Genomic DNA, 25940 nt, shown 5'->3' with positions numbered 1-25940 from the left:
GCCTTCTGGGTCTCCTTTTATACTTTGGTTCTGGTTACCACCTGCTCTGAGTTAGTGGTAAATTGGAAGTGCAAAATGGGCTTTTTGCGACTAGTCGCAATTTTCGAGTGGCTATTGCATATGGTTTGCGACTCGCAAATAGCGACTTCCTATTTGCGGCTCGCAAAATGGGGTTGCTATTTTTGCGAGTCGGTAATGGCTCGCGTCACAATTTGCGAGTCGGAAATGTGATTTTTGCATCCCATTTCCGATTTTGCGGGGTCGCAAATTGCGATTCGGGCCATTTGTGACTCACAAAATTTTGCTACATCTGGCCCTAAATCCTCTGAGATACTTTTGGCATATTGTCACTAAAATAAAGTACCTTTATTATTAGTAACTCTGAGAAATGTGTTTTCTTATGATATAGTACTAAGTGATAATTGGTATAGTAGGAGCTTTGCATGTCTCCTAGTTCAGCCTAAGCTGCTCTGCTATAGCTACCTCTATCAGCCTAAGCTGCTAGAACACCTCTAATCTACTTATAAGGGATAACTGGACCTGGCACAAGGTGTAAGTACCCCAAGGTACCCACTGTAAGCCAGGCCAGCCTCCTACATTGGTGGTGCAATGGTGGGATACGCACTTGTAACTGGTTTACCACTTTGTCATTGGTGCTTTTCATGATAAAAACATATACCAAATACTTCAAGATATACACATTGAACTAAACAGTTTAACTTTCCTTCTCTAAAACTTTCAACAAAGTTTCTGAAAACTTTTAAACGTTTGAAAAAGTTTGAAAAAGTTTTTTTTCTGGTCTTTTAAAAGTTCCAAAAACGTTTTCTCTCTCTGTCCTAAACCTTTTCTATTATGTCTGCAGTAGAGCTTACTCCCACAGTTGTTCAGGCAACATATGAGAGTTTAAACTTTAAAGGTTTGAGGCGTCTCTGCATAGAAAGAGGTTTAAGCATTGGCAGAAATCCTACCAAAGACTTTCTCTGTAGCCTTCTCCTAGAATATGACCAGAACCAGTCTGGCCCATCCCAGGAACAGGAGGTAGAAGAGGGGGGTACCCAGCCAGACTCAGAGGAGTCTCCTCAGGATGCTGATGAGGGTTCTTCCAAAGACCTGCCAGCTAGCAGGCCACCTAGTGACACTGGTAGTGGGAGGGGGTCACACATTAGTAGGGCACCTTTCACTCCTAAGGGCCAGGCTAAAAGGGTTTAACCAGTTAGGGACAGGTCTCTCTCTGCCAATTCCCATATTTCCTCTGTGTCTCACAATTCCCAAGCCTCCCACCCTGAGGATAACTTAATGGAAAGGGAACTCAGAAAGCTGAGGTTGAAAGAGGCCAGGCTGAAGCTTAAACAGCAGCAGCTGGCCTTCGACAGGGAATCTCTGGATGTAGAGAGGGAAAGGCAGAGATTGGGGTTAGTTCCCCATGGTGGCAGCAGCAGTGTTTTTGATAGCAATCCTGTTAGAGAGCAAGATTCCAGAAAACTGCTTAAGATAGTCCCCCCTTACAAGGAGGGGGATGACATTAACAAGTGGTTTGCTGCACTTGAGAGGGCCTGTATGGAGCAGTTGGTCCCTCAAAGGCAGTGGGCTGCTATCTTGTTGCTATCTTCCAATGGTAAGGGTAGGGATAGACTCCTTACTGTCAGAGAAAGTGATGCTAATAACTACAAAGTTTTGAAGGATGCACTCAGATGGATTTGGCTTAACCACTGAACAATACAGGATTAAGTTCTGAGACACCAGAAAAGAGTCCTCTCAAGACTGGACAGACTTTGTAGACTGTTCAGTGAAGGCCTTGGAGGGTTGGTTACATGGCAGTAAGGTGACTGACTATGAAAGCCTGTATAATCTAATCCTGAGAGAGCATATTCTGAACAATTGTGTGTCTGATTTGTTGCACCAGTACTTGGTAGACTCAGATCTGACCTCTCCCCAAGAATTGGGAAAGAAGGTAAACAAATGGGTCAGAACAAGATTGAACAGAAAAGTCCATACACAGGATGACAAGGATGGCAAGAACAAGGATGGTAAGTCTTCTGACAAGGGTGGGGACAAAGATAAAAAACATTCTGAATCTTCATCAGGCCCACAAAAATCCTCTGGGGTGGTGGGTCCAAATCCTCTTCTAACAATCAAAAAAAAGCCTTGGTGTTATTTATGTAAAGTAAAAGGCCATTGGGCAAGTGATTCCAATTGTCCAAAGAAAAACACCAAACCTCCCACCACCACAACCCCAACTGCAACCTCTAGTGTCCCTAGTAATAGCAGTGGTGGTGGGAAGTCTACTATAAATAGCCAATCCAAGGGTGTAGCTGAGCTCACTATTGGCAGTGTAGTTGGGGCTGGTCTTGTTAGGGAGACCACAGAGGCTGTTTTAGTTTCTGATGGTGGCATTGACTTTGCCACCTTGGTTGCTTGTCCCCTTAATATGGGTAAGTACAAGCAACTACCCCTAATTAACGGTGTTGAGGTTGAGAACTAAAGGGACACAGGAGCCAGTGTAACTATGGTTATAGAGAAACTGGTTCACCTGATCAACATCTACTTGGTCAGCAGTACCAAGTGACTCATGCGCACAATAACACACTTAGCCACCCCATGGCTGTTGTGAATCTCACCTGGGGGGGGGAGGTGTTACTGGTCCAAATAAAGTTGTGGTAGCCACTGAATTACCTGTAGATTGCTTACTAGGCAATCATTTGGAGACATCAGCTTGGGCTGAAGTGGAGTTGGAGGCTCATGCAGCAATGCTGGGCATTCCTGGGCATATTTTTGCTTTAACAAGGGCTCAGGCCAAAAAGCAAAAAGGACAGGGAAACTTGGATCCTGGAACAATGGACCAAGTGCTCCCAAAAGCTAGGGGTAGGAAGGATAAATCCCTGCCCACTATCCCTCCCTCTCCAGAAGATTCCCCTTGTGAGGAAGAGGAATCTTCTCCCTGTGCAGAACCTACACCAGATAAGCTGGCAGCAGACACTGCTGAGCCTTTGGGTGCAGGGGGGCCTGCTAGTGAAGAGCTGAGTGTGGCACAGCAGACGTGTCCCACACTAGAGGGTTTTAGACAACAAGCTGTCAAACAGCAGAATTGGGATGTCAGTGATAACCATAAGGTGTATTGGGAAGACAACCTCTTGTATACTGAGCCAAGGGACCCTAAACCTGGAGCTGCCAGGAGATTAGTCATTCCCTTGCAATACAGAGAGTTTCTTCTTACCTTGGCACATGACATTCCATTGCTGGGCATTTGGGCCAAAGTAAAACTTGGGACAGGCTTGTTCCCCTGTTTCACTGGCCTCATATGTCAGAGGACACTAAAGAGTTTTGTCGCTCTTGTGTGACCTGCCAAGCCAGTGGCAAGACTGGTGGCAGTCAAAAGGCCCCCTTAATTCCACTTCCTGTGGTTGGGGTGCCCTTTGAAAGGGTAGGGGTTGACATAGTTGGCCCCCTTGACCCTCCAACAGCTTCAGGCAATAGGTTTATCCTGGTGGTAGTGGACCATGCCACTAGGTACCCTGAAGCCATCCCCTTAAGGACCACTCTAGCGCCTGCAGTGGCAAAGGCCCTCCTGGGAATCTTTTCCAGAGTGGGCTTCCCTAAGGAAGTGGTGTCAGACTGAGGTAGTAACTTCATGTCTGCATACCTCAAAGCAATGTGGAAGGAGTGTGGTGTAACTTACAAGTTCACTATTCCTTATCATCCACAAACAAATGGTCTGGTTGAGAGGTTTAAGAAAACTCTCAAAGGTATGATAATGGGACTCCCTGAAAAACTCAGAAGGAGACGGGATGTCCTGTTACCTTGCCTCCTTTTAGCTTACAGGGAGGTACCCCAAAAAGAAGTGGGTTTTAGCCCCTTTGAACTCCTATTTGGGCACCCTGTGAGAGGTCCCCTAGCTCTTGTTAAGGAAGGTTGGGAACAATCTTTAAAAGCTCCTAAACAGGACATTGTGGATTATGTACTTGACCTAAGATCACAAATGGCTGAGTACATGAAAAAGGCCAGTAAAAACCTTCAGGCCAGCCAGGAGCTGAAAAAGCAGTGGCATGACCAGAAGGCTGTCCTGACACAGTACCACCCAGGACAGAAGGTGTGGGTATTGGAGCCTGTGGCCCCAAGAGCACTCCAGGACAAATGGAGTGGACCCCATCTCATTGCTGAGAAAAAGGGTGAGATTACCTACTTGGTAGAACTTGGCACTGCCAGGAGTCCCCTTAGGGTGCTCCACGTCAACTGCCTGAAACCCTACTATGACAGGGCTGATCTCACCCTGCTCATGGCAACTGATGAGCAGGGTGGCCCTCTCCCTGGTCTTTTCTCCACCACTGAAGCTGATGACTTAGTAGAGGGAGTAGCACTGGCAGATTGTCTTACTGCTGAGCAGAAAGATAACTGTGTAAATCCTTTAAGTCAGTTTTCTGAACTCTTCTTACTGATTCCAGGTACCACTACTTGGTGTGAACATGGAATCAACACTTCAGACAGGTTACCTGTCAAGAGTAAGATTTATAGGCAGCCTGACCATGTCAGGGACTGCATTTAACAAGAGGTTTAGAAAATGTTAGACTTAGGAGTGATTGAGCCTTCAGAAAGCCCATGGGCTAGCCCAGTGGTGCTGGTTCCAAAACCTCACAGTAAGGATGGAAAAAGAGAGATGAGGTTTTGTGTTGACTATAGAGGGCTCAACCAAGGAACCAAGACAGATGCTCACCCTATACCCAGGGCAGATGAACTGATTGATACTCTGGCTTCTGCCAAGTGTCTGAGCATTTTTTACTTAACTGCAGGGTATTGGCAGATTAAGTTATCAGAAGATGTAAAACCTAAAACTGCATTCTCAACCATTGGAGGGCACTATCAATTCACTGTGATGTCCTTTGGTCTGAAGAACGCACCTGCCACTTTTCAAAGGTTGGTGAATACAGTCCTGCAAGGGTTGTAAGCTTTTAGTGCAGCATATATGGATGATATAGCTGTCTTTAGCTCCACCTGGGATGATCACGTGGGCCTCCTGTGGAAAGTTTTGGAGGCCTGCAAATTCAGGCCTCACTATCAAGGCCTCAAAGTGCCAGATAGGGCAAGGGAAGTGGTTTATCTGGACCACCTGGTAGGTGGGGAACAGATTGCACCACTGCAGGGGAAGATCCAGACCATTATGGAATGGGCTCCCCCTACAACTCAAACCCAGATGAGAGCCTTTTTATGCCTCACAGGGTACTATAGGAGGTTTATTAAGAATTATGGCTCCATTGCAGCTCCTCTTAATGACCTCACTAGTAAGAAGATGCCTAAAAAGGTATTGTGGACAGCTAGCTGTCAAAAACTTTTTGATGTGCTCAAACAGGCCATGTGCCCTGCACCTGTCCTAAAAAGCCCTTGCTACTCCAAAAAGTTCATAGTCCAGACTGATGCTTCTGAATTGGGGGTTGGGGCAGTGCTATCACAGCTTAATACTGAGGGCCAGGATCAACCTGTTGCTTTTATCAGCAGGAGGTTCACCCCTAGAGAAAAGTGTTGGTCTGCCATAGAGAGGGAGGCCTTTGCTGTGGTCTGGGCAATGAAAAAGTTGAGACCATACCTGTTTGGTACTCACTTTATTATTCAGACAGACCACAAACCCCTACTTTGGCTAAAACAAATGAAAGGTGAAAACCCTAAATTGTTGAGGTGGTCCATATCCCTGCAGGGAATGGAGTATACAATGGTACATAGAACTGGGAGTACCCACTCCAATGCAGATGGATTCTCCAGATATTTCCACTTAGTCATTCAAGCCTCATCTGTGCAAGGTTAGCCTTATTGTCCCTCGTTTGCGGGGGGGGTATGTAGGAAAGTACCATTTTGCCTGGCATGTTACCCCCATTTATACTGTATGTATGTTTGTTTTTGTCTATGTGTCACTGGGATCCTGCTAGCCAGGACGTAAGTGCTCATAAAGTATGCCCTGGATGTGTTCCCTGTGTGGTGCCTAACTGCATCACTGAGGCTCTGCTAACCAGAACCTCTGTGTTTATGCTTGATCTGCTTTTAAAATTGTCACTGCAGGCTAGTGACTAATTTTACCAATTCTGATTGGCACACTGGAACACCCTTATAATTCACCTAGTATATGGTACCTAGGTACCCAGGGTATTGGGGTTCCAGGAGATCCCTATGGGCTGCAGCATTTCTTTTGCCACCCATAGGGAGCTCAGACAATTCTTACACAGGACTGCCACTGCATCCTGAGTGAAATAAGTAACGTATAAATCACCTATATGTCTAACCCTCACTTAGTGAAGGTTAGGTGCAAAGTTACTTAGTGTGTGGGCACCCTGGCACTAGCCAAGGTACACCCACATTGTTCAGGGCAAATTCCCTGGACTTTGTGAGTGGGGGGACACCATTACACGCGTGCACTACATACAGGTCAATACCTATATGTAGCTTCACAATGGTAACTCCGAACATGGCCATGTAACATGTCTAGGATCATGGAATTGTCACCCCAATACCATTCTGGTATTGGGGTGACAATTCCATGCACCTACGGGTCTCCAGCATAGAGCCCGGGTACTGGCAAACTAACTTCCCGGGGTTTTCTCTGCAGCTACCGCTGCTGCCAACCCTCAGACAAGTTTCTGCCCCCCTGGGGCCTGGGCAGCCTGGTCCCAGGAAGGCAGAACAAAGGATTTCCTCTGAGAGAGGGTGTTACACCCTCTCCCTTTGGAAAAAGGTGTGAAGGGCCTGGGAGGAGTAGCCTCTCCTGGCCTCTGGAAATGGTGCCCTCCTTGCATAAGCCAGTCTACACCTGTTCAGGGATCCCCCCAGCCCTGCTCTGGCGTGAAACTGTACAAAGGAAAGGGGAATGACAACTCCCCTGACCAGCACCTCCCAGCGGAGGTGCCCAGAGCTCCTCTAGTGTGTCCCAGACCTCTGCCATCTTGGATGCAGAGGTGTGAGGGCACAATGGACAGCTCTGAGTGGCCAGTGCCAGCAGGTAACGTCAGATACCCCTCCTGATAGGTGCTTACCTTTTTCTGTAGCCAATCCTCCTCTGAGGGCTATTTAGTCTCTCCTGTGGGTATCTCACCAGATAACAAATGCAAGAGCTCAACAGAGTTCCTCTGCACTCCCCTCTTCGACTACTGCCAAGGATCGGCCGCTGACTGCTCCAGGACACCTGCAAAACCACAACAAAGTAGCAAGAAGATTACCAGCAACATTGTAGCACCTCATCCTGACGGCTTTCTCAACTGTTTCCTGGTGGTGCATGCTCTGAGGGCTGTCTGCCTTCACCCTGCACTGGAAGCCAAGAAGAAATTTCCCGTGAGTCGACGGAATTTTCCCCCTGCCAATGCAGGCACCAAACTTCTGCATCACTGGTCCTCTGGGTCCCCTCTCATCCTGATGAGCGTGGTCCCTGGAACACAGGAGCTGGGTCCAAGTGTCCCTGACAGTCCAGTGGCCCTTCTGTCCAAATTTGGTGGAGTCCAGTGGCCCTTCTGTCCAAATTTGGTGGAGGTAAATCCTTGCCTCCCCACGCCAGACAGTAATCCTGTGTACTGCGTGAACTGCAGCTGCTAGGGGCTTCTGTGCACTCTTGCAAGACTTTCTTCGTGCACGCCCCAGCCCAGGTCCCAAGCACTCCGTCCTGCATCACCCAACTCGCTGAGTTGGACTCCGACTTCGTGGGACTCCCTTTTGTTGTGCTGAGTCGACCGTCGTGCTCAGATCTTCTGAACGCCTGTTCAGGTGCTTCTGTGGGTGCTGCCTGCTTCTGCGTGTGCTCTCTGACTCCTCCTCCAAGGGGCGACCTCCTGGTCCTTCCTGGGCCCTGGCAGCACCCAAAACCTTCACCGCGACTCTTGTAGCTGGCAAGGCTTGTTTGCGATCTTTTCTTAATGGAAACAACTCTGCATCCTCCAGCACGCCGTGGGACATCTTCTGACCAAAGGAGAAGTTCCTGGCACCTTCCGTTGTTGCAGAATCTTTGGCTTCTTTCACCCGGAGGCAGCCGTTTTGCACCTTCATCAGGGGTTTAGTGGGCTTCTGTCCCCCCTGGACATTTGCGTGACTCTTGGACTTGGTCCCCTTCCTTTGCAAGTCCTCAGGTCCCGGAATCCATCTTCAGTGCTTTGCAGCCAGTTGTTTTCCTTGCAGAATCCCCTATCTCGACTTTACTGTCTTTCTGTGGTAGTAGGGTAACTTTACTCCTACTTTTCAGGGTCTTGGGGTGGGGTATCTTGGGCACCCTTAGTGTTTTCTTATACTCCCAGCGACCCTCTACACACTACACTAGGCCTGGGGTTCATTTGTGGTTCGCATTCCACTTTTGGAGTATATGGTTTGTGTTACCCCTAGTCCTATTTTCTCATACTGCATTCTATTGTTTTCTACAGTGTTTGCACTACTTTTCTAACTGCTTACTTACCTGATTTGGTTTGTGTGTGTATATTTTGTGTATATTACTCACCTCCTAAGGGAGTATATCCTCTGAGATACTTTTGTCATATTGTCACTAAAATAAAGTACTTTTATTTTTAGTAACTCTGAGTATTGTGTTTTCTTATGATATCGCACTAAGTGATATAAGTGGTATAGTAGGAGCTTTGCATGTCTCCTAGTTCAGCCTAAGCTGCTCTGCTATAGCTACCTCTATCAGCCTAAGCTGCTGGAACACCTCTAATCTACTAATAAGGGATAACTGGACCTGGCACAAGGTGTAAGTAACACAAGGTACCCACTGTAAGCCAGGCCAGCCTCCTACACTGGGATCCTGCTAACCAGGACCCCAGTGATTCTGCTCTGTCTCCTTTAAATTTTGTCACTACATACTGGTAACCCAGTATTTCACGCACAATTAGCATGCTGGCCCCCCTTACAAGTCCCTAGTATATGGTAACTGGGTAACCAGGGCACTGGTGTTCCAGGGGATCCCCAAGGCCTGCAACATTTCTTTTGCCAGCCACAGGGAGCCCATGTAAAGGCCTCTACTGGACTGCAATTGCAGCCTGTGTGAAATGGCGCATGCAACCTTTCACTGCCATTTACACTGCACCAGGTCACTTATAAGTCACACACATTGCAGGCCTTCTAGCCCTGAAGGCTGGGTGCAGAGTACCTGTGTGTGAGGGCACCCCTACACTAGCAGAGGTGCCCCCACAACCTCCAGGACCATTTTCCCAGAATTGTGAGTGAGGGGACGCCTTTATACACAGGCACTGGACATCACTACCCATGTCCAGCTTTACAATGGTAACTCCGAATATGGCCATGTTTGACATCAAACATGTTGGAACCACACCCCAAGGCTTTTGCAAGCATTGGTTGTATGATTCCATGCACTCTGGGGGCTCCTTAGAGGACCCCCAGTATTGCCATACCAGCCTTCTGATGTTTTCCAAGCAGCCCCAGCTGCTGCCACCTCAAAGACAGGTTTCTACCCTCCTGTTGCTCAAGCAGCTCGAGGCCAGAAAGGCAGAACAAAACATTTCCTTTGGGAGAGGGGTGTTACAGGCATTGAAGAGGTAGCCTCCCAGAGCCTCTAGAAATGCTTTGAAGGGCACATGTGATGCCCTTCTTGCATAATCCAGTATACACTGCTTCAGGGCCCCCAGTCCCTGCTCAGGCACGAAACTGGACAAAGGAAAGGGGAGTGACCTTCCCCCTGTCCATCACCACCCCAAGGGTGGTGCTCAGAGCTACTCCAGAGGGTTCCTGGGTTTTTCCATCTTGGATTCCAAGTTGGCAGGGCACTCTGGGAGCATCTGAGTGGCCAGTGAAAGCAGGTGATGTCAGATCCCTCCCCTCATAGGTGCTTACCTGTGTAGCTGACCAATCCCCCTTTCAGGGCTATTTAGGGTCTCTCTCTTGGGTGGTTCTTCAGATTTGGATTGCAAGACTCCAGCAGGAATCCTCTGCATCCTTTACTTCACCTTCGTACCGAAGAAACTGCATCATGACCCTCCAGGAACTCTACAAACTGCAACAAAGAAGCAAAGACGACTTCTGCAACATTGTATCTTCAGCTCCTGACAGCAACTGCAACTGTTTCTAGGTCATGAATCCTCCAAGGACTGCCTGTCTTCAGCCTGCACCAGAAGAATGAAGGAATCTCCCTTGAAGTGAAGGGGTCTCTTCCCTGCTTCAGCAGGCACCCCTTTGCAGCGATAACTGGTGGTGTGGGTCCCCTCTCCTGAAGAAGTGCATGGATCCAGCAACATAGGTGGTGAACTGGAGTGGTCCCAAACGGTCCAGACGTCCAACTGTACAATTTTGGTGAAGGTAAGAGCTTGCCTCCCCACGCAAGACAGTACCCCTGTGCACTGTGTGTTTTGCAGTTGTCAATGCTTGCTGTCATCTTTCCACAAAGTTCTTCATGCAACTTGCAGCTCCAGCCCCCAGCACTCCTTCCTGTGATGCATAGCTTCCTGAGTGGTTCGCTGGCAGTGTGGGATCCCTTTGTGTAGTGCTGCATGGGCCTCCTTTTGCACCCTCTTTGTCCCCATGGTGTGGGACTTCTGTGTGCGCTGCCTGGTCTTCTGAGGGCTTTCTGAGTTGCTGAGAGCTCCCTCTGGCTCCCCCTCCTTGATAGAGTCCACAAGGTCACTCCTAGTCCCGGGTCTGCGCCATTTTCTGCTAACCGAGTTCTTTGTGTGTGCCAAGGCTTGTTGGTGGAATCCAGTGAAGCAAACCAGGCTACATTCATCCATCCGGTGTGGGACATCTTCTACACCAACCAGGAACCTGCATCTGTCCTTTTGGGTGCAGTACTGACGGTTGTTCCTCACCCGTGGTTTCTCTTTTGCACCTTCATCTGGGTTAGAGGGGCTCCTGTTCTCTCTGGACTCTTCAGTGCTTCTTGGACTTGGTCCCCTACTTCCACAGGTCTTCAGGTCCAGGAATTCATCGTTGGTGTCTTGCAGTCTCTTCTGGTTCTTGCATAATCTTCTTTCTCATGTTCTTCTTTGTTCTAATAAAGTTACTGTGATTTACTCCTGCTTTCCTGGGCTCTGGGGTGGGTTCTATAACTTACCTTTAGTGTTTTCAAATACTCCCAGCGCCCCTGTACGCACTACACCTGCCTAGGTGGAAAACTGACTTTCGCATTCCACTTTCTTAATATATGGTTTGTGTTTCCCCAGGCCCATTTCTAACTCTTGTGATTTTCACTATTTGCACTGTTTTCTAACTGTTTTATTTCTGCATACTAGTGTATATAATTTGTGTATTACTTACCTCTTAAGCTAGTATAGTTTCTATGGTATTTTTGGCATTTGTGTCACCAAAATAAAGTACCTTTATTTTTGTAACACTGAGGCCCATATTTATACATTTTTAGCACTGCATTTGCGTCAGTTTTTGACGCAAAAGCGGCGCAAACTTACAAAATACAATTGTATTTTGCAAGTTTGCGCCGCACTTACGTCAAAAACTGACGCAAATGCGGCGCTAAAAAGTATAAATCAGGCCCTGAGCATTTTCTTTCATGTGTGTGAGTACTATGTGACTACAGTGGTACTGCATGAGCTTTGCATGTCTCCTAGTTAAGACTTAGCTGCTCATCCACACTGCACCTAGAGAGCCGGCTTCTAGACACTGTCTACATTTCACTAATGAGGGATAACTGCACCTGGTATAAAGTGTAAGCACCTTAGGTATTCACTACAAACCAGGCCAGCCTCCTACACTCCTGATCCCAGGCTCCCACCAGCAAGTTAATGACTCTCGGTCAGCCTTGGTTTCCAGACAAGGATGCGTCTTTACCTCAGGTCACTGTTACATGCAGTTCTTCACTACTTGTGACATTGCTTGAAGAGTCTTTCAACCTTAAATGAATTTTACAGTATTTTTTCCCCCATAAAGGTGTCCTACTGTTTCCCCAAAATTGAACCGATACTCTACCACTGGAATTTGAATCTGCACCTTTATACCTTCTACCGACAGGTTTCCCAGTTATCTATTTGTCATGATGAGAACTCCACAGTACACATGATTTTGAAATGCTGTCGACAACCGAGAAAACATAAAAATTGGGCTTAATTGAAGTGCTCTCATTCTACTGTAATTGTGTGCACTAAAAAAAAAAAAAAACATTTGGCAAGTGTCTCTGGCTTTTAATTAGAATCACGTTTTTGTCTGCTTTTATGTGTTTTTCACTATGGGACACAGTGTACCCTTATTGTTTTGTTTACTGTCTGTACTACTCCTTTTGCGCGTAATTGATGCCTGTGGTAACCATTCATTAAATTCACTAAAAGAGACTGCTGTGTATGCGATTTCTTACATGAAATGTACGCAAGATCAATTTTCTTCTTCAGCGAAAGTTGAAAGTTAATGAATTCCAAGTGAACTACTGTACAATACATGTATTTTATGTCCTGGTTCCTACTGTTATGAGGGCTGCTCTTTCTTGTTTATATAAGGTCTTTTCTTACATTCTGAGTATCTGTGTTTAATGTGTGGAGAAATAGTTTGCCAGTACCAATTCTATCTACGTACCATCTCATTTCTGAAAACGTGACAATATTTCTGTCCGTCACAGATGTAAGGATGGCCCGGAGTGCTGATATTTTTATTGTAAATGTATTTTGTATTGTTACATTGTATAGTGGTGTTTCAAAACAAGCAGACAGCACCTCTATGTGGTGCACCGTCAAAAATAGGTGCGATGGTGAAGAAATAAGTGCTAGTTCCGAGCAATGGCAAAAACAACAGCACAAAGCAGAAACGGCAGACAATGAACTCATTAAGCACTGACGCATGGTATTGCTACACTGTGGCTGGCAGGTGGTGCCATGTTTAAAAAAGCTGCAGTGCCAGATATTTTGAAGGGAGTGTGGAGTGGCTGTGGTGTAATCTGTGCAGTGTACAGCAGATTGAGCTTCTATCAACACTGATGGTCATCTTCTAGCAGTCAATATTTCCTAGTATGCAGATAACAGTAGCACATTTTCTGATGGTGGTAGTGGGTCTAAACTTTCCCTGGGATAGCCTCGGTATCATGTAGCAGAGATGGGGTGATTAGTCCAAGAAGCAGTAGAAAGTAACTCTGGCATATTGTAAAGCATCTCCTGTCCTTAATGGTATTGCAGCCTAAGCCTTATTTCATAAATTGAAAACTATGTAAAATATTTACCATCTGCATTGTGCTTAGACCACATACATAATATGTTGCTTTTTTTGTTTAATATATTTTAAAGAAGCCCATCGTGATATTTTCAAAGGTGCTGGAAAAGTTCTAGCTTGCCTTGACTCCAAATCCTTCTGCAAACCGCTCATCTAGCACAAAAATAATTGCCCATGAAGTCTCGGATTCTGATCATGTTGCATTCAACATCGCTTAACACTACTGTCAGGGGCAGGATTCTAGTTTTCTCATCAAGGTCTGCAATGCAGGGTAGAGTGATGTTGCTTAAAGAGGAATCAGTGAGGGAGGTGTCCTGCATGATTGCCTCAGTTACTTCGTTACTTGTCTAATGAACATAAGACACAATGCACAGACTTGTCAATCTCTGTGACAGAGGAGGAACTGCAAAATGACATGACTACATTAAAAAAAATATGTAATCTTAACAACAAACTAAAGGTGAGAGCATATCCCAGGGGAACGGGGAACTATCAGAAGAGCACGCGCAGGGCTACCCTATAAGAAATGGTGAAGCTGTTGTATATGGAATGGAATCTGCTACCCGTAAGACTTCCTGACTCATGTAGAGTTAAAACATGCAAAAAGACAAAAAAGGTAGAATGGCAAAACTGTAAGAGAACAGTATTTGGCACCAGAATAAGAGCAAACCATGTGGCACCAGAAGAAAAATTTGGTGAACACTATTTTTATTGGCTATAGAACTCTGTGCATGTTATCCTTGATACCCGGTGATGAAGTGGATGTGGTATACTCTTTACTGGCACATTTAATGTACTCCTACTTCTCTAGTATATAATACTAAGTGTACCCAGGACCTGTAGTTAAATTTCACCAGTGGGATGCAGCATCATTGTGCCACCCACCACAGTGATAGGCAAAACATGACTGATGGCCTGCCATGTCAAAAACGTCCCTTTTGACAGACTTAAGTCCTCTTTTAAATATTAGTAAGTCACCCCTTAGTTGGGCCTAATAGCCATAAAGAAAGGGTGCTTGACAGGGCTACTTATTTTTGTTATGGTTTTGGGGGGCAAATATCAGATGAAGGAAACACGATGGCAACACACTTCTTGTGCATTCATTCACTGGTTGCTGATAAACTTAGATTCTGTCCTACCAGACTTCTGTCACTAGGTTTGTTGCTGTTACAGGTAGTGCAAGAAACTGGATTTTCTTGTTAAATGTGGGATGACATTAGAATTACCATTGTAGACTTCCCTTCAATACGCAAAACCCAGCCCCTATAACCCATGTTTAGTGTGGTCAAAAAATGCTAAAAGTGGGTAGGGATAGCCCCAGGGACCTTTACCCCATTGGTTAAGGGTCCCCAGGGCTCAAGGGACAAAAACATAATTGGTCAGTTCCAGCCAGCGCTGTTGCACATGCCTTGTCAGTGCAAAGTCCAAACATGGTTTGGTCATGGAAAGGGATCCCTCATCTCTACAGTTGTTCAATATATATATATGCACAAGGGATTACATAACGAAGAAATGTATTTTATTTTATTATATAGAAAATAGAATCGCTGACATCACAAAATACTACAGTGAAACCACATTAAAGATGTGTAATCAATGTCTCTGATAGGTTGTTGGACTTTTTTGCTTATGCAGGGCCATCCCCAATCTTTTTGCCTCCTGCCTCCTATTTTTTATGACCTGTTGCTGTTGGCTTTTGAACTCTGAGCACTTTACCACTGCTAACCAGTGCTAAAGTGCATATGCTCTCTGTGTAAAATTGTATGTAATTGGTTTATCCATGATTGGCATATTTGATTTACTAGTAAGTCCCTAGTAAAGTGCACTAGAGGTGCCAGGGCCTGAAAATCAAATGCTACTAGTGGCCTGCAGCACTGGTTGTGCCACCCACATAAGTAGCTCTGTAATCCTCTCAGACCTGCCATTGCAGTGTCTGAGTGTGCAGTTTTAACTGTAAATTCGACTTGGCAAGTGTACCCACTTGCCAGGCCTAAACCTTCCCCTTTCTTACATGTAAGGCACCCCTAAGGTAGGCCCTAGGTAGCCCCAAGGGCAGGGTGCAGTGTATGGATAAGGTAGGACATATAGTAATGTGGTTTATATGTCCTGGCAGTGAAATACTGCCAACTTCGTTTTTCACTGTTGCAAGGACTGTCTCTCTCATAGGATAATATGGGGGCTACCTTTCAATAGTATTGAAGTGTAGATTCCCCTAGAGAGTAGATGGACATGTGGAGTTTGGGGTCCCTGAACTCACAATTTAAAAATACATCTTTTAGTAAAGTTGATTTTAAGATTGTGCGTTTGAAAATGCCACTTTTAGAAAGTGAACAATTTCTTGCTTAAAGCATTCTGTGACTCTGCCTTGTTTGTGGATTCCCTGTCTGGGTTAGTTTGACAGTTGGGTTGTTTTTCACCTCGCAATAGACAGTGACAAAGGGAGCTGGGGAGTAACCTGCATTTCCTGATTAGCCATCTCTGCTAGGAGGGAGGGGTGGAGTGGTCACTCTCATCTGAAAAGACTGTGCCTGCCTCTGACAATGCAGACTCCAACCCCCTGGTGTGTGTCTGAGGCCTTGCCTGGGCAAGGCAGGATTTCACAAGTAGGTGTGAGTCCCCTTTGAAGAAAGGTGACTTCAAAGACTAAAATGGGTATAAGAAGGGCACCCAAATCTACAGACTTGAGAAACACTTCTGGAACCAAGAGGAACCTCTGCCTGGAGAAGAGCTGATAGCTGAGGAAGAAGTGCTGCCCTGCCTGTGACTGTGCTTTGTGGAGCTTTCCTGCAGTGCTGCTTCTGCCAGAGTAAGAGGGCAAAGACTGGACTTTGTGTGCCTTCCATCTTGTGAAGAAATCTCCAAGGGCTTGATTTAGAGCTTGCCTCCTGTTGTTTGAAGTCTCAGGGACAGCAAAGACTTCTCTCTGCCCGCACCTGGAGTCTCTGGAGAGACTCCTGCTCTGACAAGTGGTGCCCTATCCAGTCCCTGGACCCTTGAAAGGAAGGCTGGTGGAAATCCAAGGAAATCGACTTCGGACGACTCCCGACCGACGCCGCTGCTGAATCCGGTGACGCCGCCTGCACCCGACGCCGTGACTTTCGCTGGAATGCGACGCTCTTCGCAGGCCCGCCGCCGCTGCAGCCCCGCTGAAGTCCGCGACTCCGTGGAAGTTGCCGCACCACGTCGTGACCGACGCCGCTTGAAGTGCACGGATTCAATGTCTCGCACAGACGCCGCGATCCCCGACTTCGCGCATCGGCTTGTTTTCACTCTTCACCAAAGGTACTGTACTTGGGGGTCTACACGACTCCGTGTCCGGCGCCGCTGTTGTCGGCTTGTTGGGAACGACTCCGTCACGACGCCGTGTTAACATCTCATCGAAGCATTTTTGTTTCTAAGCGCTATTTTTGAGTTTAATCTCTAAAAATTCATAACTTGACTTGTGTATGTTGGATTTTTGTCGTTTTGGTCTTGTTTTGTTTAGATGAATATTTCCTATTCTTCTAAACTGGTGTTGTGCTATTTTGTAGTGTTTTTCATTAAGTTGCTGTGTGTGTTGGTACAAATGCTTTACACCTAGCACTCTGAGGTTAAGCCTACTGCTCTGCCAAGCTACCAAGGGGGTAAGCAGGGGTTAGCTGAGGGTGATTCTCTTTTACCCTGACTAGAGTGAGGGTCCTTGCTTGAACAGCGGGTAACCTGACTGTCAACCAAAGACCCCATTTCTAACATAGGCATTGTACATTATTGCCAGTAAGAGAAGCTAAAATGTAATCACATGTAAGGTGCAGTTTCAAAATGTCGAACATGGTGGTATTCTCTGATGCAACATCCCAGTGGGCAGCATTAAAGAGCATCTAGGTACCTAAAAAGACATGGTTAGGAGATTAAGTGAGTAGCCATGTACCTTCACTAGCAGAAGTTCCCAGAAGGTTTTCACAGTTCCTGAGCATGGGTGCTGGGCCCAGCAAGAGCAGTCTTAGGGACAGAGTTTGAAGTATCATGATTTTTGAAGATTCAGTGTTGCCTGTCCCTAATGCAGGAGATAAACATCAGTTACTAAAGTAAGGAGGCAGTGATACAACCCATGTGTGGGAAATGCACTGATAGTGCTTGTGGTGTAAGAGGGTTGTGTAGTAATTACAACATGTTTAAATGCATACAAGTATTTATGTTTGTTATATAACTTTAAAGTTTAGAACACTTGGCTACTTTAGTTCTATTGGAATCCTTGTTCAGTGTTGATTCTCTTTGAGTCAGTTATCCTGTGGCTGGTGGGAGGAGGTTTGTGTTTCATCTGGCTGTATATTGAATAAAGGTTTTTGTTGCCTTTCCACATTGGAATTACTCCATTACAGCATTATTAAGGACGAGCCCCAGTCACAATGAAAAGGCACTTTCACCAGAACTGAAAGCGATCCATATTTGATGGTTTCATCAGACCTACATCTTCACTTTGACATTTATATTAGTGACAGAGCATACCATTACAAGAAGATATGAAAAGGATAAAGACATGGTCGGCGAGAGTGTGAGTAAATATCTTCCTTATTACTAATTTTATCGCATGCAGCAATGGATCTCTTTAGCGCCTGCCTCAAGGAGCCTCATGCGAATATCTCTGTTGTTGTAAATATCCCACTTGCACTAGTTAAATGCGCACCACGCACAACATACTAGTGAGCTCCGCTTCAGATTCAACGTCTCCCAAGACACACAATAATTATTACCTGCATTATTTCTTACCTCACCACTGATCAGAAACGAACACCACGGGAACTGCCCAAGCTATATCACGTTCCTCCTCTGTGTGGTCAGTAAAATCAAAGTGTCATTCCCCATATGACTTGTTAGAGGAAAAACCCTTAGCAACCATACATTTCAAGTTTTCCATATTAAAAACAACCTTTTTTGGTACCTTTGTGCAGCCTTCTCCCCACATTATGGCTGTGTTCTCTATAGTTATTGCTCCACTGTTTCTTGCATACCATGGGCAACCGTCTATCCAATGAGATGAATGGATAGATTTGTTCATGAATTACCCAATAGCTTTAGATGGACAAGGATTGAAAGAAAAAAATCTTTGTTGTTAGGTGCCATTGGCAAAGAGGCACATCACATGTTAAAAAACTTACCTCAGGTGCTGGGAAATTTCAATCAATCTTTAGATGATGTGTACAATGAGGCCAAGGTACACCTAGAGAGGGGATTTGCCAAGGAGGAGAACACTGTCATGTCTCGTTATAAGTTTTATACCAGACCACAGAAACAAGGGGAATCATTAGAAGAGTTTGCTTCTAGTTTACGTGAACTGTCAGTTAAATGCAAATTTGGACAGGTAACAGAGGAACTGATCAGAGATCCACTAATCATGCAGTGCAGGAGTTAAAAATACAAAACTCAAAAGCGTTTATGGGCTGCCAAAAACCCGTTTCTGAAGGATGCTACTTGTATTTCTAAAATTGGGGAGGAGTCTGAACAGTGCATGAAGGAAATTAGTAAAAAAGAATTATTAAGCAACAAAGGAAACATAGTCACTCTAGAAAGAAGATGAACCCCAGGATAACATAGGAGTGATTAGCAATTCGAGCAACAAGTCACAAAAAGGAGGCCAATAAAAAACCGTGCTCAAGATGTGGAAGCACGTCACATGTGAGCGATTTTAAATGGTGCTGTGCCAGCAACAAAGAATGCAGGAAATGTCTCAGGTATGTCGTGTACCATTGTACCTAAGAGCATGTGGAAGAAGGAGTGGCCACATATGACTTTAATGTTTAATGCCCAAAGATATAAATCCATTGTGTTCAAGTCATGGAAAATTGAAGGGAAGATCTATGTGGATGAAGATGGACCACCAATATTGGGGTGGGTGCATCAATTTGACTTACACATTGTAATTGATCTTTTTGCACCGGATAATGTGTTGGTAGTAGATGATCTGAGTATGGAGGAAGTGTTGGATGAAATGAAAGAAATATTTAATGAAAAGTTGGGATAAAGTAAAGGTTATGGACATAAAATAGTGTTAAAAAGGGGGACTGTTCCCGGCAAATACAAGTTGAGGAGGGTCCCAGTCATGGTTAGAAACAAAGTAAAGAACATGCTTAAGGATATGATAAAAGAAGGGGTCCTAAAACTTATTAAGGCCTCTGCATGGACCTCCCATGTAGTTATAACAAAGAAAAGTGATGGTAAGCTCAGGTTCTGTGTAGCCTTATGTATTCCTAATCAAAATGTAGTGACAGACACCGTTCCGAACATTAATAAACCACTCCTGTTACTCAAAGGTGGTAGGTACTTTTCAAAACTTTACCTGAAAAGTGCTTACCACCAGATCAAACTACATAAAGAGTCTAGGAGTCTAACAGCATTTATCACAATGGAGGGCACATTCCAGCTTACGGTGATGCCGTTTGGGTTGCCCTCGGCTGCAAGTGTGTTCCAGCATATGATGTTGAATATTTTCAAGAGAATACAAAATGTAATATACTTTCAGGACGACATCTTGGTCTTTAGGAATTTAGTACAAGAACATAATAATGTTCTGAGATCCATCCTGGGAACGTTAAAGGAAGCAGGGCTCACATTAAGGAGAGACAAATGTAAATTTCTGATCAAAGAAATTGAATATTTAGGTCACACATTGTCTAGTGCGGGAGTTAGACCCAAGAATGACCAATTAAAAGTAATCAGATCTGCACCTGTTCCTCAGGATAAAGATCAATCAAGATCTTTCATGAGGCTGATCGAGAATTACTCTAAATTTCTCAGCAACTTTGCAGAGAGGACTGAAAATCTATAGATGCTGCTAAGCAAAGGTTGTACATTCAAATGGGTAGAATCACAACGGGGAGTGATTGATGGTGTGAAGATGGATGTGTGTGAAGCAGGCATTCCTGAGTCTTTTGATACCCAGCGAAAAACAATATTGACTGTGGATGCAAGTGTGTGTGGCCTGGTATTATAGTACGAAGGAGAAGACGGTGCCATTTGTCTCACATTTCTTAACGGAAAGTGACATAACTATTCCATGGTAGAACGTGAGGCCTTAGCTGCTGTCTAGTCAGTGGAACATTTTAAGACTTCATTGGGGTTTAATTTTTTCCATCCTCACAGATCACAAACCCCTCCTTATTGTGTTGAGCCCTGGGGAGGCTGGCAAGGGGCCAGCCAGGCTGGCGAGATTAGCTTCCAGGCTTGTAGAGTATCATTTTCTGGTTGAACACATTCCTGGATGGAAGAATGCACAAGCAGACCGTCTTTTATGTTTGTCCCTATGTTGGAATGAAATTGATGGTCCAAACATCATAGCCAAATAATAGGAAGGAACTGTAGCTTGCTTATAAGAATCTGTGGAAGATGTGTTTGCAGCTGTGGAGTGGAATAAATGCATGAAGAAGGACATGGTTCTTAAAGGTGTCGAGCAGATGATAGTTAGGGGAAGATGAATGGAGAGCGCTAAAAAAGATGAGGACCCACATACAACAATTACAATAGAAATGTCTTTAATTAGTACTTCATAAGTCCAATTGAAGGCAAAGGACACAATGACACGTCGAATAATGCGAGGTATAATAGAGTAGATCCAATCACAGTATATGGGATCAAATGTGAACAGCCGACACGTGTTTCGCCCCCTCTGGCTTTTTCACCTGGGGCCTTTTCAAAGCTGAAAACAAGATATAGGAAAAAATAGTATATAAGAAAAAATATACAGTGAGGTCATTATTAGACCTGTGAGCTCTCATTTAGTCGGATTCGAAGCATGCAAGAGGGTCATGCAAGTCAGGGATCATAATAGAAAATCACCAAGATTATCGCCCAGGAACGGGGAGTAAGTTTGATAAAATAGGTAAGGAAATACAAGAGGTACCATTACCCCAAATTCTAAGAAGAAGATTAGTGAAAGTTGTATTATGCCCTTAATGGTTATAACTATATAATCCTATTATTAGAGTAATTATTTTGTTATCAGCACACCCGCGAGAGAAGTACGAAACCGGTGATTGATATTGAGATACAAGTCCTAGCGAATTCCATGATTAACAAAATGCGTGAGTTAAAGGCAAAGCCGAATATAGAAAGGGAAAAATTAGCAATTTGTGGAGAACCCCTCAGGAAGGCCTCAGATTAATCATACCGATATCATGTTCATGGTCTTTCATCACTTCATCGTTAATCAATGGTCTGAGTTTTTGAAGAAAAAATAATCAACCATTTAGATAGATTATAGTAGATATAAGTGCAAACAATTTAAATGAATTCCTGAACATGCAGCGCAGAGAGTGCCATAAATATATCGAGAATTGCAATGAGAGATAGTATGGAGCAATATAGTATACGTTAGTTAATCTGATTAGTTCAGAATGAACATTAGAAGAGTGCATGTCTTGAATCACATTAGCAAAACGCTTATTTCTTAGTCTGAATCAATACCAGTTACAAATGCATCTGGGCAGAGAGTATCAAAAATATATCAAGGGTGACAGTGAAATCAAATATAGAACAGTAAAATATATGTTATTTAAGCTCCAGTTCGATATAAGGGAAATGCATGTCTTGATCTGCGAACATATTTGTTGATTGTATATTTCATAATACTGAGTAATTACATTATAAGCTCCAGATGCATAGGGTCTTACACTTAATGCAATAAAGAACATGAAGACTTAGATGTACGAGCACATTTGTTGATTACATATTTTCTGACATTGAGTCGTTGCATGTAGGCTCCAAATGCATAGAAGTCATACTTATAATTGAATACAGAAGACAAATGCTGATAAAGTTGGTCGTAACTTAAGTCCGGGCAATTTCATTGCCGACGGAACGATAGTACAAGTTTAGAAAACTTACCCGAATACCAGGTCAAAAGAGGTAAACATTAGGCGGCACGAAATTGCCGATATCGCGTCCCATTCCGGCACCATCTTTGAACAGGGAAATACCCACGCGTGCGTGTTTACGCCCGGGATTGTCAGTTTTCATTGTAATGGGTAAGCGACACAGAGAAAGGACATGAAACAAGAACAATCGACAAAGGGCAGAGACGCCATATTTTTGAAGGGTACCTATACCCCTACAGCTTACACTCATGGCATTTAATTCTATAAATCCTAAAGCAATACTTATAAATGGACAGTAAAAATGTGGCTGAAAGAAACAAATAAAATTAAGAATAGGCAATAATGCTCATAGTAAGGAAATGAGCAAAAGAAGAAAAAGAATTAATGGAAACGAGTATCAGAATGAGATATACTCCTGAGAGAGATAGTTATGAAAGAAAGAAAAATGAGAAAATATGAAATTAAAAAAATAATAAAAAAGAAAAGACGAGGAGGTGTAAGAAGTAGATAAATAGAAAGGATGATGAGCAATACTGAAATACCATAGTGGGGAGATATAAAAAAAAAAGGTTTACATTTCTTTTGTACACAGGAATATCAAAATATATTAATAACATTTATAGCCAATAGTGCCATTCCGGATCCTTGTTAAGACCTGTGCGTACAGTGTCATAAGAAATAATGAGGCAGCTTTCATACTGACGTAATTGAAGTTGTAGATTGCCTCCTCTGCGGTGAGATTTCAATTGTTTCAGACCACAGAAAAGGAAGGTACGGTCATTGGGGTGATGTGTAAAGTAGTGTTCCACCAACGGTTGTTTGATGTCATTTTTCTGTATGTTACGTAAATGTTCCTGAAACCGGATTTTTAGTGCTCTGATCGTGCTCCCAATGTATGCTTTTTTACAGGGACAAATAATAATATAGACAATATTATTACTCTCGCAATTAATAAAGTCTTTAATCTTAAAGTTTTGGTCATTGATCAGGATAGTTTTAGATTTAGAAAGGCCAAGTTTGCAGACAGAGCATTTCGTGCAACAGTAAAACCCCATGGGTTTAGGTAATACATTTCATGTGACAGATAAATCCTCAAAAAAAGAAGAACACATTTTGTCTTTGAGATTGGGAGCCCTCCTAAAGCCCATTTGGGGATATGGTGATAGATGTTGATTAATCAAGGGATTGTTTTCAAGAAGAAACCAATGTTTGCGAAGTATTTTTTTAATTAGATGATGGCCATTGTGATAGTGATGAACCGAATCACAGAGTTTGTTTGATCGGTCTTTGATTTATAGAGTAACATGTTACGATCAAATTTAGCATAGTGTTTCTTGGTCTTGTTCAATTTTCGAATATTATATCCTCTTGTGGAAAGACGTTGCATAATTTCTGTGGACGCAATCTCATAGTCAGTCAATACACTACAATTTACTCTCGCCCTTCTGAATTCTCCTGCTGGGATATTCCGTATAATTCTTGGTGGATGGCAGCTGGAGGCATGTAAAATGGAATTAGCCGCTGTCTTTTTTCTATGTAAACGAGTCTGTAATGGACTGTTGCTCCATCTATGAGACCATTTGTGAAAATTGTTGATCAAGTGACGCTGACAAACAATGTGATCATTGTGAGGACTGATATATTTGTACTACCAGAAGGACTGAAGGAAATAATTATCAGTCTTACTCCTGAAGGTCATTTGGGTCAGACCATAACAAAGAGAAGAGTGAGGAAAACATTTTGGTGACCAAGTGTGGATGGTCAGACTACATTGTGGATGGAGAAGTGTGAAATATGTAAAGAAAGTGAAAAAAGACTTAAAACTTGAATATTAAGGATCCAGGAATACCCTGTAGCACGGTGTGTTTGGATTTGATTGGACTGATACAAGGAGTGAGGGAAAATGAAGAATGCCTTAGTGCTGGTGGATGTAAATTTAAAGTGATTAGTTGTTAACTTTATGCATTAAGTGACCAAGAGTAGTACCATTGAGGTGTTGAAGAAAGTTTTTTTAGAAGAGGGATTCCCCCACATATTACTTGTAGACAATGGCACAAAGCTTACATCACAAGACCTGAGATCATTTTTGGAAAAATGCAGAATAAAACACCATTGAACTGCACTGTACAATCCCCAAGCCAACAGAATGGTTGAAAGGGCCAACTGTTTGGTGAAAGGAGTCATACAAATGGCCACTCAAAGTGGAGAAAATGTTAAAATGTTGGTAGATTACATGGTTTGGGCCCATCGCACCACAACGAATGTCATAACCAATGCTTCTCCTTTTCGAGAAAATGAGAGGGAGGAAAGTGAGCACAAAGTTGATCCCAGCATGGCTAAGTCATAATTGTCATGAGGGAAGCAGGGACATGAGAAACAATGGCACCAAGAATGCGTTAAAAAGTGGTGATTGGGTGAAAATAAAGCATTGAAGGGTGAGTGGAGAACTATCCAAGTTTTAGGGTCCGTTAAAAGTGAGGAAAGAATTAGACAGTTATGTTGACCTAGAGAATGGCAACAAATGGAATAAACACACAGTAGCACTGTATCAAAGGGGAGGGACAGTCAGTGAAATCAAGAGACATGCATACAAAGAACTCAGCAGTTACATGTTGATAGATGATGAAGAATTGGTGAGGGATGCAAGAGAGGGGGTGAGAAGACATTGTGAGTATGGCAGCCGAGATGTTGCCAAACAGGTGCATAGCAATACTGCACACAATGAAACTGCATGAGTAGGACAGATTTACAGGAGCCGCAGACCTCCTCACTATCTCCATGATTATGTACAAACTTTTTAATATCTTGTCTTATAGTATGGTATCATTCATGCTTCATTCTTTCTCATAAGTTTATTTTATTTGTTTAAGTACACAGAAGGGGGTAATACTACAATGTAAAATTACAACATGTTTACATTTAAAGTTTAGAACGCTTGGTTACTTTAGTACTGTTGGAATCCTTGTACAGTGTAGAATCTCTTTGAGTCAGTTATCCCATGGTGACAGGAGGATGACATTTCACCTGGCTGTATATTGAGTAAAGGTTTTGTTGTCTTTCTGGGTATAATTGTGGTTCACAACTATAACATCTGCTCACATTCTAGGACTTATGGCACAGCACCTCATCAGAAACCCACCACGTACTGTGGAAGAGGTGGAGGTATATAAGTACTTGATTTTGGCATTACTCATCATCTCCTTTGGGTTGCAGGGGAAATGTACAATGTCATCTCTTGTCAGGAGGAGGGCAGAAGAGCATTGTTCAAATCTGCTACTTTCAAAGCAGATACAGGAGGTCTTAGAGTTGAAGTGGCATGGTAAGCTTCCTTGTAGAACAGAGACTATTTTTTGGCCTTGAGTCCATAAGCCATCTGCCTGGGCTATATTGTGTCTCAAACAATGTTTAGAGCTTATACAGGAAGTATAAAGTATACAAGTACAGAACAGATGATTCTAGGTGCACAGAGAACAGAGATATTGCTTCACCAATAATCGCCACAAATGGGGCTTCTGTCACCCTGCAGGTGTGGGGATGTGTTGTTCCAGGCTCGCTCGTGGCATGCACAAAAAATCTTCCAGCCTCCTGGACAATCGATATACTTGTTTCAAGTTAGCGACAGGTAAGAGCTCCTTTCAGGTGCGAAATATAAATAACTTATACATTATAAGTCTCAGACAAATAAATAGGCAGAATCCCAGCACTGCAACGCCTGACATTTCAAACAAATAATGACTGTTCTTAATGATTGATCTAAAAATGTGACTGACACCTTAGCAATCAAAGAAAGCAATGGCTGAAGAGGGTTGACTTATTGCCCCTCAAAATAGCTGATGCCTGAGAGCTGACCCAAAATGTGAATGGTTCTTCAAACAGTCGAAAAGTGGGTGGGGCTGTCCCAAAATTCATTTACATATATATAATTATTTTCAAGAGACATGACAGGCAGCCTAAGCTATCTCAAAGTCGTACCTAAAAAACACTATT

The sequence above is a fragment of the Pleurodeles waltl genome, chromosome 7 (genome assembly GCF_031143425.1).
Source record: "Pleurodeles waltl isolate 20211129_DDA chromosome 7, aPleWal1.hap1.20221129, whole genome shotgun sequence".
Lineage (NCBI taxonomy): Eukaryota > Metazoa > Chordata > Amphibia > Caudata > Salamandridae > Pleurodeles > Pleurodeles waltl.
This window is presented reverse-complemented; position numbering follows the sequence as displayed.